The sequence below is a fragment of the Carassius auratus genome, chromosome 10 (assembly GCF_003368295.1).
Source record: "Carassius auratus strain Wakin chromosome 10, ASM336829v1, whole genome shotgun sequence".
Taxonomy (NCBI): Eukaryota; Metazoa; Chordata; class Actinopteri; order Cypriniformes; family Cyprinidae; genus Carassius; species Carassius auratus.
In genome coordinates, this window is record NC_039252.1 from 11,988,681 (window position 1) to 12,005,295 (window position 16,615).

At 38.7% G+C, this 16,615-nt stretch overlaps 1 protein-coding gene across 1 annotated transcript in view; it reads left to right on the forward strand.

Moving 5' to 3' along the window:
• The window catches only part of LOC113109876 (homeobox protein PKNOX2-like), a 55,309-nt gene continuing 38,694 nt past the window's right edge, over positions 1–16,615 (forward strand). Inside the window, exons 1-2 of the mRNA XM_026273686.1 lie at positions 1–233; positions 7,704–7,775. The gene's annotated coding sequence lies outside the window, so the exon portion shown is untranslated. The remainder of the gene's footprint in view (positions 234–7,703; positions 7,776–16,615) is intronic.

Below are 16,615 nucleotides of genomic sequence, written 5' to 3' on the forward strand. Positions count from 1 at the left end.
TTTCCATGAGCCTGCACGTGTGTGTGTCTCATCTTGTGTGTGTGTATGTGACAGACTCATGAAAATCATCTTAAGCCAGGGAATCTGCTGAAAGCTCAGTGCCTGACTGTCCCGCGTCCCAGCTCTCATTCCTGAAGTCCCAGGACAGGAAGCAGAGCAAGCTGCAGGCCTCAGAGAGTGTCTGGGTTTGGGCAGATGGGAGCTGGATTTTGGCTAAGGGCCAGAGAGCTCCGGTGAGTGGAGAGAAACGAAAGAGCATATGAGCTAAGGGATGCATATTCCGCACAGCAAGGTGACCATCACCTTCTGTCAATTAAGTTTTAGTTATAATAATGTGTAATTTGTAATATTTACAAATAATTTTGGAAAATAATAATAATACATTTTTAGACTTTTTTTAAATTATAGGATGGATAAGAAAAAATAAGAAAAGTATTTTCAACATTGGTAAAAATAAGATTATTATTATTCTTTTTTTATATTACAATGATTTCTAAAGGATCATGTGACACTGAAGACTGGGGAATGCAGTTTTGGAATCACATAAATAAATTACATTTATACAAATATATTAAAATAGAATTTTAATAATACAGTATTTCACAAAATTACTGTTTTTACTGTATTTTCATCAAATAAATGCAGCCTTGTGTAAAAAATACAGTTTTAAATTCAGTATTTCTGAAAGCAATTATGAAACAATCAGTTTACATTCATTTATTAAAATATGACCTTTATGATGCAATCTAGTGCTGCTGTGACATCATCAGCTTAATAAAAATGTGTGAGTCTTCCATTCAGAGGTCGACTGTTTTACAGGTTTTAAAGTTCCCATAAACTCTTCTCCAAAAGTTTGAGGAAAATTAAAATTTAATGGTGAGGTGGTGTGCCATTTAAAAGATTTAGAAGGATTTGTTTCGGATAAGAGTCTGGATCTACCTGTCTCATTGCTATGCCTGAAGATATTTTTAGCAGTTAAGTCTTTCTCCTGTTTGGATTTCCGCAGCTTGCTAATGTAGTGACTGCGGCAAATATTCCAAGATTCAGTTGGAGCAAAATGTGTTATGCACTGAGTGGGAAAGTGTTGTTTTGACACGATTCATGATTCATTAAGCGCTAATATTATTTTGTGAGTTTGTGCATCGGCCTGAAAGGTAAAAAAAAATAAACTTTTGCTTCATGCAGCTTGTGCATTTGTTTTGTTCTCAGTTTGTATTATATATATATATAAATATATATATATATATATATATATATATATATATATATATGTGTGTGTGTGTGTGTGTGTGTGTGTGTGTGTGTGTGTGTGTGTCTGCATGATGCTTCATATTCCTCTTGTTGTGTCTAGAGCGGCCTCCTGTGTCAGCTGCACACTGGTTTAATGTGAAGTTTAAGCCTCTCGTGACGCCAACAAGAGTCTAGTTACACTAGTGGGAAAACCTGCTATTGTCCAGTAAATCCCTTCTAATTCCCAGGAATTCTGCTTTCATTCCACTCAACCTCTTTGGTCCTGCCACACTTCCATAAGTTACTATAAGTGATCTTAAAGAGACTTTACACCGTGATGCCTCGTAATGCTATTGATAGTTTTTCAAAGATAGAACTCAACAGTCAGCCAGTGTGGTTTTAAAACTAACAGTATTATTGTGAATTCAGGGGTTCCACAGGGGTGTGTGTTATTGCCTATTTTATTTTCTGTATATGTGAAAAAAAATCCAATGGAGGGTGGAGGATGGGGAGAGGGGGTAGTGGAGCAGGTTGAGACCTTTTAATTTTGGGCACTGAGATTGATAAGGATCTATCTTTTACACAGCAGGCAAAATAGTGTCTATATAAGGAAACTCAACAGCAATTATCTCTTTTGAGAAAGTTAAAAGGATTCAGTGTAAGACAGGATATTTTAACACAGCGTATCGTCCTGACAGTTGTTAATATTTTAGAGTTGTTTTTGTGGATTAATTATTATTATTTATTATTAATATATATATCTTTTGTATTGTGTATATGTGAGCCTTCTTGGAGATGTTTTTGATGACTGCTATCAGGCATTTATCACTGCAGAGGGCTTTTTCATATATTGCACAGAAATACAATTACGCCCTAATGTTACACACTTTATTAGAGGAGAGACACACAGAATATGAATTGTTCCATAGTTGTCATAGTAACAGGAAGTTCTAAACCCCCGGCAGCAAATGTTGTTCTCGCAGTCTTTGAACAGCTGGGGGGCTGTTACTGGCAAGGCATTGTGGGTAATTACCACATAAACGTTACATTTCTCGGGTCAAAATCAAGAGCATTTAGAGTTTGATATGATTCATGGTGTTTGATATTTTTGGTAGCATTTTGATTTCTAATTTCTAAAAAAAAAATCTCACTTTTGTAACGCACTGGTAGTCTTATTTTTTTGTCCCAAACTTTTCTGGTATATTGTGTATAAAATAGTTTTGAACATAATTTATTCAAAATAATCTTTTCTAAAAAAATAAATCTTATTCACTTCTTAAAATGACACTGAAGACTGGATTAATGATGATGAAAATCATCTCAGGTTACTAATGTACAGTAACCATGATTCCTTGAGTAGGGAACGAGACACTGCGTCCTCTAGGGGTCGCTATGGGGAATGCCTCGTCATGACCCGTGTCTGAAGCATACATTGAAAAACACCAACAACACGTTGGCCGGCGACTTCATTAACGGTGCGACTATAGCATAAATAGGTGCCGGAAGAACATGTCATCCACTTCTTCGTCTGAAACTTGCCCTCCGAAGCATGGCAGGAAGCTAGAGGATGCAGTGTCCATGGTTACATAAGTAACCTGAGACATTCCCTTTCAAGGTAACTCCGAACTGTGTCCTCTAGGGGTCGCTATGAGGAATGGTTTACCCATGCCACCATGCTGAGGGGAGTGCAGGCCAGAACCATGGCGAGCACTAAGTACCAACTCTACCATTTCCATGGGAGTTGCCCCTGAGGCATTAGATGGCTGTCCGTGATATTATCCCTTACAGCCAAAGGCCTAGGCTACATACGCAAAATTAGCTTCAAGGCTTGGAATCAAGAATAGATTCCTTTAAAAGGATAAGACCAAGAGCCTAGCATCATACAAAGTCTTGGCCTGTCACACAGGGCCTACAACTTGCTCTTGCATAAGCTCGCTGAAGGAACTGTCTCAACAGATCCCTAGTAGAAACTCCCTGTTTAAATAGGTATCCTGTGGATACATATAGAGTGGTGCCCATGATGAACGGGGCTTTTACCAGCTAAAGAAAAGGCACAAAGCAACCGCGCAAAGCCCTTACCATATAGGTTTTTAGAAAAGAACGCAGCATACTAGCGTGCGAACATACCACAGTGTAGATTTCAGAAAGTGCGCAAAGACTTCACATGCACATTTACCATAACATGGATTTAAGGATACCATTCTAAGAGGCTCTCGTGGCACTCTGAAAAAGCAGCTCATAGATGCAATGGTACATCCAAAAACCAGTATGTTTCAGAGTCATCCACTCTAAGATCTAAGGTATAATGCTGGAGTGGCTAATAGTAAATATCTAGCTGATGGGAGGGGCAAACATCCAGCTCTCAAATGACAGGGGAGCTCGACCTTCAGCATGATTCAGTGCTGGAACATCTAGCAGTAATATACTTAGCTGAGGGAGCAACACATCCAGTTCTCAATAGAGAGGGGGCTCAACCTACAGAATGTTCCAATTCTGGAATGGCTAGCAGTAGGTTACCTAGCTGAGGGAGCATACACCCAGCTCTCAACTAGAGGGGGCTCGACCTACAGCATGATCATTAGATTTAGAAGGTAAGCATGCTGCAAGTTAGCCAAAAACTCATGCATCAGTGCATCAGAGAGTTGGAGGAAGAGCCTAGTTCACCTGATGCTGTTGGTTCCAGGTGTTCTGAGAAAACGGAGAACTCAACTTTCACATGAGATGAGAGCTCAGAATTCAGAAAGGAGTAGCGCTCATAGGCAACCCTTTGGCCGAATAAACCACAAGAATAGTCCACAGAGTGAGGAATTCACTCCTCAGAATGGGAGAGTACTCGAGCGCCCGAAACCAATTTAGAGAAAGAGAATGAAGCTAAAATGTCTAACCCTTACCGTACAGGATTTCAGAAAAGTGTACAGTGTCTTGCGTGCACACTTACCACTTATGTGGATTTCAGAAAGTACACAGAGCTTAGCATGTATATTTAAAGCTTCCCAAGCATCTGTTCACAGATATTAGGGATGTCCCGATCAGGTTTTTTCGCCCTCGAGTCCGAGTCTTGAGTCATTTGATTTTGAGTAGCTGCCGATACCGAGTTCCGACCCAATAATTTTATAATACATAAAAAAAAGAATAAAGACCCGTGATTCCTCATATGCGGGGAGGGGCGTGAGTCATGACAAAAGCCTTCGGTGCCCATTTCTGATCCTCAGATCAAGATGGGCTAGGACCCCTGGGTTATACGGGCTCAGACCTGGACCTTCGTGGAAGGAAGAATTTGAAGGCCGCTGAACATGCCTTTGCCTCTCTGAACTTCTCAACCACTGTCTCGACAGAGGTATCAAAAAGTTTGAAAGGTGACATGTATCTTAAAAAGCTTACATCTTAAGAGAAGATGCATCCATCATGAAGAGATAGCAGGGCAGCTTCTCTTCAACAGGTAGCATATTCTCATAACCATTCTCACACATCCCTCGATGTTGGCATAACATAGTATGCGAGACGAGAATTGAATTGTATGTTTTATAAAAAAAAAAAAAAAACGGGAATGCAGCATAATGTGGTTATCTGAGTAGGACATGATATAAACCATTCTTTCAAACAACTGCAGACAGACCCACACTATACATTTCCTATTTCCTAAATTATTGATTGGGAGAAATTTCCCATCAGATCCTTTCCATGTTCTCACCGCGACACAATGAGCAGCATGCATTTAGCTCCTGTGGGAGCTAAAACACACTTCCGCCTAACCGTTAGATTACCACAGAAATCAAGGTGCGAGTGAAACTGCTGCCCACAAATGCATCGCTATTCCCACGAGATGTGAATGCACTCATGCAGACGTTGTCTACAAACTTGGGTAAATGGTGAAAAACTCACATCCCCCTCAGTAGTCCTGCGAATTCATCACAATGAGCACAGCAGAGCGCATCCAAGCCCCTCGAGAGCTGAATGCGCTTGCTCTTCACTACTCATACACAACCACAGCACGCGAGCCGTGTGAACTTGCAAGTATCAGAGCAAAGCCTCTGGTGAGAAACATGCACTCCTAAATGCTGTATGCTTCAAACAAAACAGTCAATAAAGACAAAGAATAGGATGACGTGTTCTCCCGGTGCCTATTTATACTATCGTTGCAGTGGTAGTGTCGTCATGGGCTGTCATCGGCCAACGTGTTGTTGGTGTTTTTCAGTTTATGCTTCATGACGAGGCATTTCCCATAGCGACTCCTTGAGGACGCAGTTCGAAGTTCCCTTGATGGGCAATCTGTTTTGCATCACAGGAATAAATGACATTTTAATGTACAAACCCAAATTGTGAATAAAAAAAGAATGGAATAGTTTACAAATCTCATAAACATATTTGTTCACAATAGAATATAGGTAACATATCAAATGTGGAAGTGAGACATTTTAAATGTCATGCCAAAATATTGGCTCATTTTGGATTTCATGAGAGCTACACATTCCGAAAAAGGTAAAAGTACATATAAGGAAAAGCTGGAGGACCAATTTGCAACTTATTAGGTCATTTGGCAACATGATTGGGTATAAAAAGAGCCTCTCAGAGTGCAGTGTCTCTCAGAAGTCAAGATGGGCAGAGGATCACCAATTCCCCCAATGCTGCGGCAAAAAATAGTGGAGCAATATCAGAAAGGAGTTTCTCAGAGAAAAACTGCAAAGAGTTGGAAGTTACTATCATCTACAGAGCATAATATCATTAAAAGATCAGAGAATCTGGAACAATCTCTGTGCGTAAGGGTCAAGGCCGGAAAACCATACTGGGTGCCCGTGATCTTCAGGCCTTAGATGGCACTGCATCACATACAGGAATGATACTGTAATGGAAATCCACAACATGGGCTCAGGAATACTTCCAGAAAAACATTGTCGCACATAAATTTCTGGAACAACATTGAACACAATCCACCGTGCCATTCGCCGTTCGCCGGCTAATACTCTATAGGTCAAAAAAGAAGCCATCTCTAAGCATGATCCAGAAGCGCAGGCATTTTCTCTGGCGCAAACATTTGGCGCATCATAAAGAGGAAGATGCGACAGAGAAGACCTAAGACAGTTGACAAAAATGGACAGCATTCCTATTCCTAAACTTGAGCAACTTGTCTCCTCAGTCCCCAGATGTTTGCAGACTGTTGTAAAAATGAAGAGGGGATGCCATACAGTGATAAACATGGCCTTGTCCCAACTTTTTTGAGATGTGTTGATGCCATGAAATTTAAAATCAAAATTTCAAAATTTCCCCTTAAAATTATACATTTTCTCAGTTTAAACATTTGATATGGTTGAAGTTTGTGTATAGAAATTTGAAACTGCCACATCATTGCATTCTCTTTTTATTCACAATTTGTACAGTGTCCCAATTTTTTGGAATCGGATTTGTATATTAAAATAGAAAAACTATTATCTATTAACTATTAACTATATCTTCTCAGCCGTCTCCTTCACTATATGTAGAATCATTATTCAGTTGGTCTAGGGAGTGCAGGAGGTCAGTGTGGAGACTGAGGGAGGCTGGAATTAGGTATTTCACAGAGGTGTTCTGTGTATTAGAGAAAGAGGTTTACCCTAAAGTTTAACTTTCACTGGCTGTTTGAACGAGGGTTGGGAAGGGCAAAGCCACAAATCTTCTGTTCATCTGGTACTGTTTGGAGAGCACTGTGGTGTGTATGATGGACCTATTAGTGTGTATTTCTGTAAATAATCTGTTTGTATGTGTGTGGTGTCCTGGTTGTTTGTTAAGGGGCACTGTGCTGTAGATGTGGTGGTCTGTTGCAACAGGAACGCTAATGCTTCCTCTGAGGCCGGTGAGGAACAGCATGATTAGCCCTCCAGCCCCCCGGAGGGAGCCGCTGCGCTCTCCTTGCTCTAATTCACTTTGACGTCAACAGGAAGGCAGATCAGGTCTCATGAGGGGGAGAGGGAGGTGGGCTGCGGACTGTATGTGTGTGGAGGGCTCTGGGGCTCTGGGGCTTTGGGAGGCGGCGGGAGGGATTACAGAACCCTAAAATGTTTTCTTTGTAGTATGGAAGAAACCCGAGAAAGGTTTCACATGAACCTATACTGACAGACTGAAGCGTGGGGGGCTGGCAGCCATTCCTGCCATTCCCACCCCTGTCTTTATCTTTGTTTGCCAACCTACCTAAGCTTCCACACACACATACAGCCTCTATTAAGCCAGAACAGCAGGACACATGCATACATATACTTTCACGCAAAATATCAAATTACTTTTTCAAATTGTGGGTCAGCAGGTCCACGGGTATCACGCAGCGTCAATAAAAAAGATCCCCGTTTCCAAAGCATGCAGTGTTGCTTATACCTAAATCAACATTTCTGCTCATTTTACAAGTTGTGCTGTAATGCGGCTGGAGTAATAAACTCAGGCTTGCTATTAGAGTGCAGACCATTAGATGTAACTGTACTCAGAAGGCTTATTTTCTTGTGTTGTAGACTGTCTGGAGGGCAGTGTGCTGTCGGATCGACTCCAACTTCAGATGCTCCGATGCTGAGAACAAGCAAACTGTAAGTTCCTAAATCAACACTTCCATGTCCAATTAAAAACACATATGCTCTTTTCCAAAAGATGGTGAGCTGCCCATTAGTAATTTTAGGCATGCCCCTGATGCAAATGTTATTGTAGGTCATCTAAAATCAGGGTTGGGTAAAAATCTATTTTTCTATAATTGTATTGTATTGTATTAATTTAATACTGAAAAGTAAAAAGTTATTGGGTCTAAATACAAAACTACTATTTTACACAAATGTTTGTCTGAGCTGTTAATATCTTATGCTTATTAGAGTTAGCTTAGCAACATGCTAACAACAAACTCCATAGAAATTAACTGTAAACGATGCCGTTAATGTGAAAAAGTTTGTGTTAAAGCACTTTTTTAGCATTGCTGCCTCAGCTTTCATTCTCAGTTCACCATTTATGAGGTTCAGTTTCATTTTAGGATGATAGCAGCTGCTTATGTAGGCAGCAGACAGCTAGGCAACTCACTAGGTGTTGGAACGGAGTCATGATCGTCGCCAGATTCTTTTCTTCCATTTTAATGTGAGAAAGGTAAACCAAGGTTGTTTTCCCAAATGCGCCAAACAGCTTTTGTAGTCATGCGTGAAGTGCAGCCTTTCATAATCGTACTGTTGTAAAAGTTTTTTTTTATAGTATTGATGGCAAATAAAATACTCTCACACTTTTGTAGATGGCTGATAAAAATGCAGTGACACCTATCGAACCACCTAGAATATACAAACCTGTGATTTCTCTGCAGTGATATTGCTCTTCTGGAGTCGCTGAGTTATTCCTCGCTGGTTTAGTCAGAATTGGGCATTTACAGATGAATTTCGAAATGAATTTTCCAGCACTTGCTGTTCATCTGCAATCACCCCGACTGTGTTGTTTAAGCGATTGTTTCCTCACTTCAGTAGCACTTTTTGTTATGTCCTTATAGTGCAAATTTGTTAGAAAACACAATTTGTGTCTTTAATGGATCGTGGGCTCAGGGTGGAATTACGTTGTGGATGAGTGAGAGAGTTTGTGTGTGTGGCAATATGCAGAAGGGTTAACTCTTTGCTTTTCAGAGGGGGTAAAAGCCAGGCAAGTCTCTTTAATTGAGTGTGAAAACAGCTGGGTATCTAGAGCCATTTTCCCCCACAGCAGCATGGAAGTGACTCAATATCCTCCTGACTCTAATCGCTCATAACCCCAAATTCCCCCTTTCTTTCTCTCCCTCTCGCTCTCGGAGCCCTGCCGAGGATTGTTTTACGCTTAATTTTGTTAAACCTAATGAGATTTCCCTAATTAAATCTCCTCCTGACTGGAAACCTCTCTCTCCTGTCGAGTGAAGTGATTGTTTGTAGATCTTTTTAGACAAATAAACATCTTCGGAGCGAAAGCACAGTGCAAGAAAGATGGAAGGAGCCTGCATCTTTTCATTTTTGTGGTAGCAGCCCTGTGCTACACTCACCATGGTTTGCTTAATGTCTTTTCACCTCATTTTTCACCTTCTCAAATGATCAGTACTAGTTCCTCATGTCTTATATTACAGCTAAAATGAAATTATTTAACATATTGTACATTGTCAAAACTTAACCAGAAGCAGTGTTGGGGAGCACCAAATAAATGTAGCGATGCTATTAACTTTGTAGTAGCATAAAAGAAGCTCAGCTATCTTCGAAACTTATTTGTTTTTTTTTTTGCTATAAGCCACTTTTTCCAACAAGTAGCAGTTTTTTGTAATATTGTTTTGTTTAGCTGATTTAAAGTTGCGCAAACTAATCTAGTAATCAAACACACTCACTTAAAATGAATCCTTGAAGTCTGATTCTTTTTAATGAATTGGTTAACTTAATTAATTGAAATACATTGACCTTTGTGATGATTTGTTCAAACTCATTCACTTCGATGAGTCCTTTAAATTAATGTTTTTTTTTTTTTAAAGCATCAGATTAATAGGTTTATCTCTATCGTAGCATTATAAACTAACATTACATAATCTACATAACATACTAAACATAATTATGTGTGCATTTTGACAAAATTCTATTTTTATTGTGTTAATATACTGTTTATTTATTTATGAACTTATCCAAATTTACTAATTTGAACCATGGCTAACCTTTACGGCTAAGTTTTAATGGGGCGTCCCCTTTGCTGTGAAATAGTATTGATTCTAGACAGATCCACTACTGAAAGTCTCTTTTATAGAAGCAATATTGTCATTTATATAAGGCTGTATGAATATGTATGTGTGTGTGTGTGTGTGTGTGTGTGCCAGGATCTTGTTTTGTGTCGGAAAGTGCCGCTGGGTGTGTCTGGTCCATTGAACTCTCTGAATAAAAGGCCTTGAGAGTATTGTTGACTGCGGTCATTGAGCTGGTATTGTGGATGCCCCATGGGAGACTATTGTGGGACTCGACCTTCTGTTTCCCGTGCCGACTTCAGAAAGCTAGTGCCAAGACGCCTCCACACACACATCGCAGACACACACCATTCCAACCAGACCCTATTCTTTGCCCCTCCTGTGGACCGTTGGGCAGTCCGCCTAGCTCTTGTGAAAGGTGCCCTCTGATTTTAACCCCTCTGATCAGGTTTCTGCCACCAGTTGCCCAGTTTGATGTGAGTAAGTGGCACCAGCAGGCCACTCACAACTCCTGGATCATCCGTGTGACCGTTCATTATTCAAGGACTGGTTTGACATAGCCTCCTTTGTGTGGAATGTTACCGTTGTTTATTTGATTTCCAAAAAGCTTGATTTAAAACATGAAATAAAGTGCACAATGCATCAGTGCATGTTAATCAAAAGGGGGGAAAATGTATTGTAGTTCTAATTGTTTTTCTTAAAAAATATATAATTTTCTCCATTCCTGCAATCAGTTTTCTTCCGAAATAATCAAGGCTGTGGCAAAATTTATACTAACGAATAGTTTAATAGCTTAATGTTTTCCTAATCAAAGTCTCGCCTATATTATTTATTCCACATTACAAAGTGTTTTTGGCAATATGAAGGTACACTAAAGTAAAATCAACGTTTCAGTTGACTTCAAATCATAGAAAACATTTCATTTCAGCAGATTCTAGTACTAAAAACGTATTTTTCAATAATCATGGAAAAATATAGTGGAATTTTAGAATTGTAATTTCGTTTCCTGGAAAAGCATTATAATTTCTAAAATCTAAAATGCATGAAAAGCTATGGATAGGGGTGCTCCAATCACGATCGGCCGATCGTTAATGCACATCTCGTCAGTAAAGCCGGTTCTCTAATCAGCGGTTAATACCGGCCGACCATGATCGGCCGATCGTGATCGGAGCACCCCTAGCTATGGACATTATTATAATGAATATATATTTTACTGACCACGCGTAGATATAAAATATTTGATCACTTTATGAGTAAAACACTGAAGGAAAAACATGGGGGAAAAAAATCTGGAAATTTATCAGTGAGAAGTTGTGCCAGTCCTGCATTATTTATTATTATTAATGTTGTTCATTTATTATGGCAGCAGAAAGAGCTTTTGCAAAACTTTTAACTTCCTTATTTCTGTGTCAACCATCATATAAGGCAGCACTTAATTTTATCTATTGGTATTTTTTTTTTTTGTTTAGTATTATTTTATTGGACCGAGGATGCTTATTAGAAAGTAAATGTGGCCCATTTTGATTTCATGTTGCCATTTAATAGTGGATATTATTATTCTTTTTTTTTTATGTACAGCATCAGTTTACGTGGGCATTAACAATACAGTACCTTGTGTCACTGAGCAGTTGATTAGTATGATTCCTTTTGCTCTTTCTGTAACAGTCTCAACCTCGTCATCATCATCATCATCATCTCCACCAGCACCCCTGGCCTTCACCCCGAGTCTGTTCCTCATCAGCCTCGATTAGCATTATGTTGATTTAGCCTAGCAGCCCCCACCAACCCTACGGAGGCTTATTAGGTTGAATATTTTTTTTTTATTTATTCCCGTTTTCTTGGGGTCCCTGTCGGCATTTCCAATTACTCTCGCCGTTCGGCTGTAATTGCCTCCGTGCTAATGGCTGCCAGACAATTGTGCTAAATGAGGTGAAGGCGCGAGGCAGCGAGCTCGACTTCATTAAGAGCTAATGGGATTTTATTGGGGGGACTGAAGACCCAGCTCATCAAAAAGGAGAGATGGAAGGAAAACAAAACAGATGGAGGAGAAGAGGCTGAGAGAGTTTTATAGGCGTTTTCTTCAGTGTCTGCTTGTCTTAAGTTATGTCGAACAAGAATGTGCAACCCTACTTGTTTACCGTTGGAAATAAGGACACACACACACTTGCGTCTCTCAAATACACAGACACACTCAAAACATGCGCGCTCTGCTAAGCAAACATCCATGTGCATGTAACTGATAGATACACATATAAACGCATTAAAATTCTACATAACGTGCATGCTTGAAAAGATGAAAGAGTTGGAATTACAGTCAAGATTTTATGATAGTCTGTGCATGTCAGTCTGATTTCTTAGATAACATAAATCGAGTGCCAAACTTTGCGCTTTAAAGTGTGCATCACTTCTAGCTGAAAAGAGCATTTGCTTGACAGCATTTGAAAAAAAAATCACATTTCCCAGATTTCAGCTGTTAATTGCAGCAGTTTTATGTCACAAGTAGATTGTTGAGATATGATGAAAGATGCAAAACCGCATCGCGTCTGACTGGATGTCATATACTGTAGATGGTAAACAGCTCTTCAAATCAACGTCAGAGGAAAGACTTCATTTAAAACTAACACTGAAGTGTGTTGTCGTTTTAAGCCTTGTTTATCTCTCTCATTTCAGCAGATTTATATCTGTGTGTGTAAGGCAGAGACAGAAAGTCTTTTTGGAGCGCTAATACAATAATAGAAACAACCTGACATAGATAGCAGTTCCTTAGTGGGTGATTTAACTGTCTTTTGTCATGCTGTTCTGCTTAAAACAAACGCACTGCTCTGTTAGTGTTTTCAGGGTTTGGCTCTACAGCATGTTTACTGAGAACAGATGCTCTTCCAACTTTCTGAACACTAGCTGTGCACACTTGCTTTTGTCGTTTACCATGCTTCATTTTTTATTGTAATGTTTTTCATAATGTTTTATGGTTTTACTTTAAGGATACAACTTTAGTACATTAAAATATGATCATAAACTAAAACTATTTTTTTAACACAATATAATTTATATATGTAGTTTTTTTTTATCATTATTATTTTGTTCCCATATTTCTTTATTATTATTATTATTTTTATTTAAACAGGAAATTTGGGCTGAACATATTGACAGGTTCATCATTTTCTAATTGAACATGCCATGAACATGATTTGCTACTTTCTTTCTACTTGGGCGTGACATTCTCTTACTAGAAATATTTGATTGGACAAAATATATATAAATGTATAATTCTTTTTTTAATTATTATAAAAAATTTTTAAAAGTTGATTTACATAACAGTAAGACAGAGCTTAACAAATCTTAAGATGGAGAAAATAATATTTTATATAAATTTAACAGCAGTTTAGCTCTAACTGTCACCGCTGCATACAGATCTGTGTGCTCAACCACAGGGCAGCTGCTAAACTGATTCAGAGACAGTGTTACCATGTAATCGGGTTATCTCCGAGGTGGAAAAGAGAGGAAAATCTATGCCCTGATTAGATAAAAGGCATTGCTTCCAGCCATAACATCTAACCATAATATGACACCGGATAGGCTCTGGGCTCTGGCAATGTGAAAAATAGGTCTCTGTTTTTGTCATCCTCTGTTTCTTTATTTATTTACTGTAATTTTAGATTTTAGTAGGGAACATCTGTTTTGATTTGAATGTTGGATAACGACGGTTTAATGGATCATGCTATGGATAGAGTGAAGAACTGTGGGATGTTTGTGATTGATGTGGATGGGAGACTTGAGTCACCGCTCTGGTTTTTCAAAATAGTCTGCCAGGGAATTTTTCAGGGAAGGATAAGAGTGAATGTGAGAGTTTGGTGAAGAAGCAAGTAAATGAGTGAATGAAAGAGACTGATATGACATGTTACAAAATGAAATAAAATATAAAGTTGTAAAAATAAATTGCTTTCAAATAATCACAGCTTGGTTGGACTTGTGGATGTTAATTCCGTATAACTTCAATTTCTTCCAAAGAACACATAATGAGATGATTATAAACTATAAAGTTTTAAAACAGACAAATCACTGACATTAAACTGCCATTTACTTTCATGATGTGAAAATGAGCGGCTTGGATGCCATAAATATCTCCTTTTGTTTTCCACAAAATGACAAAAATTATTTTATTTTATAAGAGACCATGGAATAATACAAAAGAAAAAAACTAGCACAGCTATATAATTGTTTGCCAGGGGCAATAGTCAATTAAACCGTTTAACAGTCATTATTTTCAAATATTTGACTATAGTAACACTGCGATTGACCAAAAAGAATCAAGTATTGCAGGGAAAAGAGCAATAATACTGTCTAATATTATTTTTCCCCTTACCCCTTGTTACATCAGCCGAAAAAGTTATTAAATTTTGATGAAACTTTATGTAAGCAACCATTTTCGGTCTTTAAAGTGACATGCACTGATGAATCATGCACAATAACAGCTACATTTTCATTAAGAAAGTAAATGGGGTCAATTTAGCTTTTATGTTGCCTTTAACAAGAAACAGAGGGCCTTAGGTTGATTCCTCTGCTCCCATGGATAGATTTTTTGTAGATATTGATAAAGAAATGAGAGCGCGGGTGACTGAACCAACGGGTGAGTCAGAGCGAGGAAGAAAGAGAGTATCCCTGTCCTGGTGCTAACAGCTGTGTTGCAGCTGCCAGTGGCTCCTGCTGAGGGTGAGCAGCTCAATTCTCCAGGGTCAGATCTGTGGTATGGCGGTATCCGTGGCAACGGGCTTTGGGCCTGTGCGGCAAGAACAATCCTGCCTCTGAGAGCTGAGCGCTGTGCTCTGAGCTCAACACACCGGAATGTTCTACACCAAGAGAGGGAAAGTGGTGCAGAGGATATATATCAGGGGTGAAATGTACATGAATTCGTACCAAACCGTCACAGTCCAAACCGTCACAGTACGAACATCGCGGTTCGGTGCATGAGGGCTTACAGCGAATACAGGCCAATTCACCCCCAATCCAGAAGGGGGCGCCCGCAGCAATGCAACACTGTTTGATAACTGGCCGCCTGCAGAAGAACAGCAAATGCCATGAATTGCGCACTTGAAAAAAAAAAAACCCACTAGACAGTGACCATGTGCCGACTCTGGATGCGTCTTTCGCTGACTGGCAAAGAGTGTACTTTAAAGGCTTTTGCTCTCAACTGTTTGCGAAATGTAGCTAGGCCTTTCACGATAACAACTTTTTGTTGTGTAATATATTGCCCCAGAAATAATTGCGGTAAGCAATATAATTATTATTTTAAAGACCATTTTATGCCAATGAATATATAATCATAATTTGACAGCATAATAATAATGCAAGAATGTCTACACACTTCCAAATGACAACAAACTTTTAATATTTAAGAATATTTAGATAATGGAAATAAAGTATCAAATTATTAGATATCTTAAAGTCTTGAATAAATAGTAAATAAACATTTTCTAACAAAAAGTGCATCATAACAAGTTGGGGAAAAATTCACATTTTTTCCCCCTTTCTCTGTAAATTGAGGGTGCAAACTATTAATGAAAAACATAATCCATACTTAGCAGTCAGATATCCATATGCACAAAGGCACAGATGCCTAAACAAGGCCATATCTGCAGATTCAACTTTTTTTTTTTTGTAGAAGCATTTTTTTTAATTTGAACTAGCACCTCATAACTGCACCACGTTATGTACGAGAAGCTGCAAAAGACACAGGTGCAAGTGGAATATACAAAACATAGTGACATTAATTCTTAAGTAAATATAATGGCCGATATATTGTGTCACCAAAAATTATTGAGGTCATGTACATATATTGTGTGATAATTTGATTAATTGATTATTGCGACAGGCCTAAATTGAGCTTTGTGCTCTTGTGTTCTACCTCTCTCATTCGGCACAAATCCAAATATTTCATAATATTTCCATATTTGTGATGTAACGTGTGTGAATGCTAAACTATTATTTATAATGTAAATTATAGGCTTTGTACTTCAGTTCCAACGGTGACACAGAGGCAGGCACGCTGATGTTTGGTTCACTGTATTTTATTTTGTTAAAGTACCAACTGTGCTGTCAAGTTAGCAATGCTGGAACTGATATGTTTTGTGTGTGTGTGTGTGTTTGTGCGCGTGTGTGTTTCCTTATACCAACAGAATCAACTTTAAACACTAATTATCTTATTAATAATGCATCACTGTATAAGCTCAGCATATATAAGCTACGTTATGTCGCACTGATTTTTCCCCTTGTTTGTCTGTAAACTAAATCAAATATTTTTAAAGAGTTTATTCCTTGTATTTATATGTACTGCAGATTATATGTATTTAACATAATGGAATAATATTTAGTATTTTCACATCTAGGTGGGAAAAAAGCTGTACTTTATCCTACTGTCTGTTCAGAATAAATGAAAAGAAACTGATCATAGTAGTTTTTTTTCCGGATGTACCGAAATCGTATCGAACTGTGAAACCCGAACCGAGGTATGTACCGAACCATGACATCTCTGTACCATTCCACCCCTAATATATAGGCATATACACACACTCACACACACACACACACACACACACACACAAACACACACACACACCAATTCTGGCATGAAACTCTAGATGGCACTGTCCCATAGGTCTAACTTAATCTGACATATTGACATCATTATTACATGGCACAGCTGATTGGTTCTCTACTGTATCA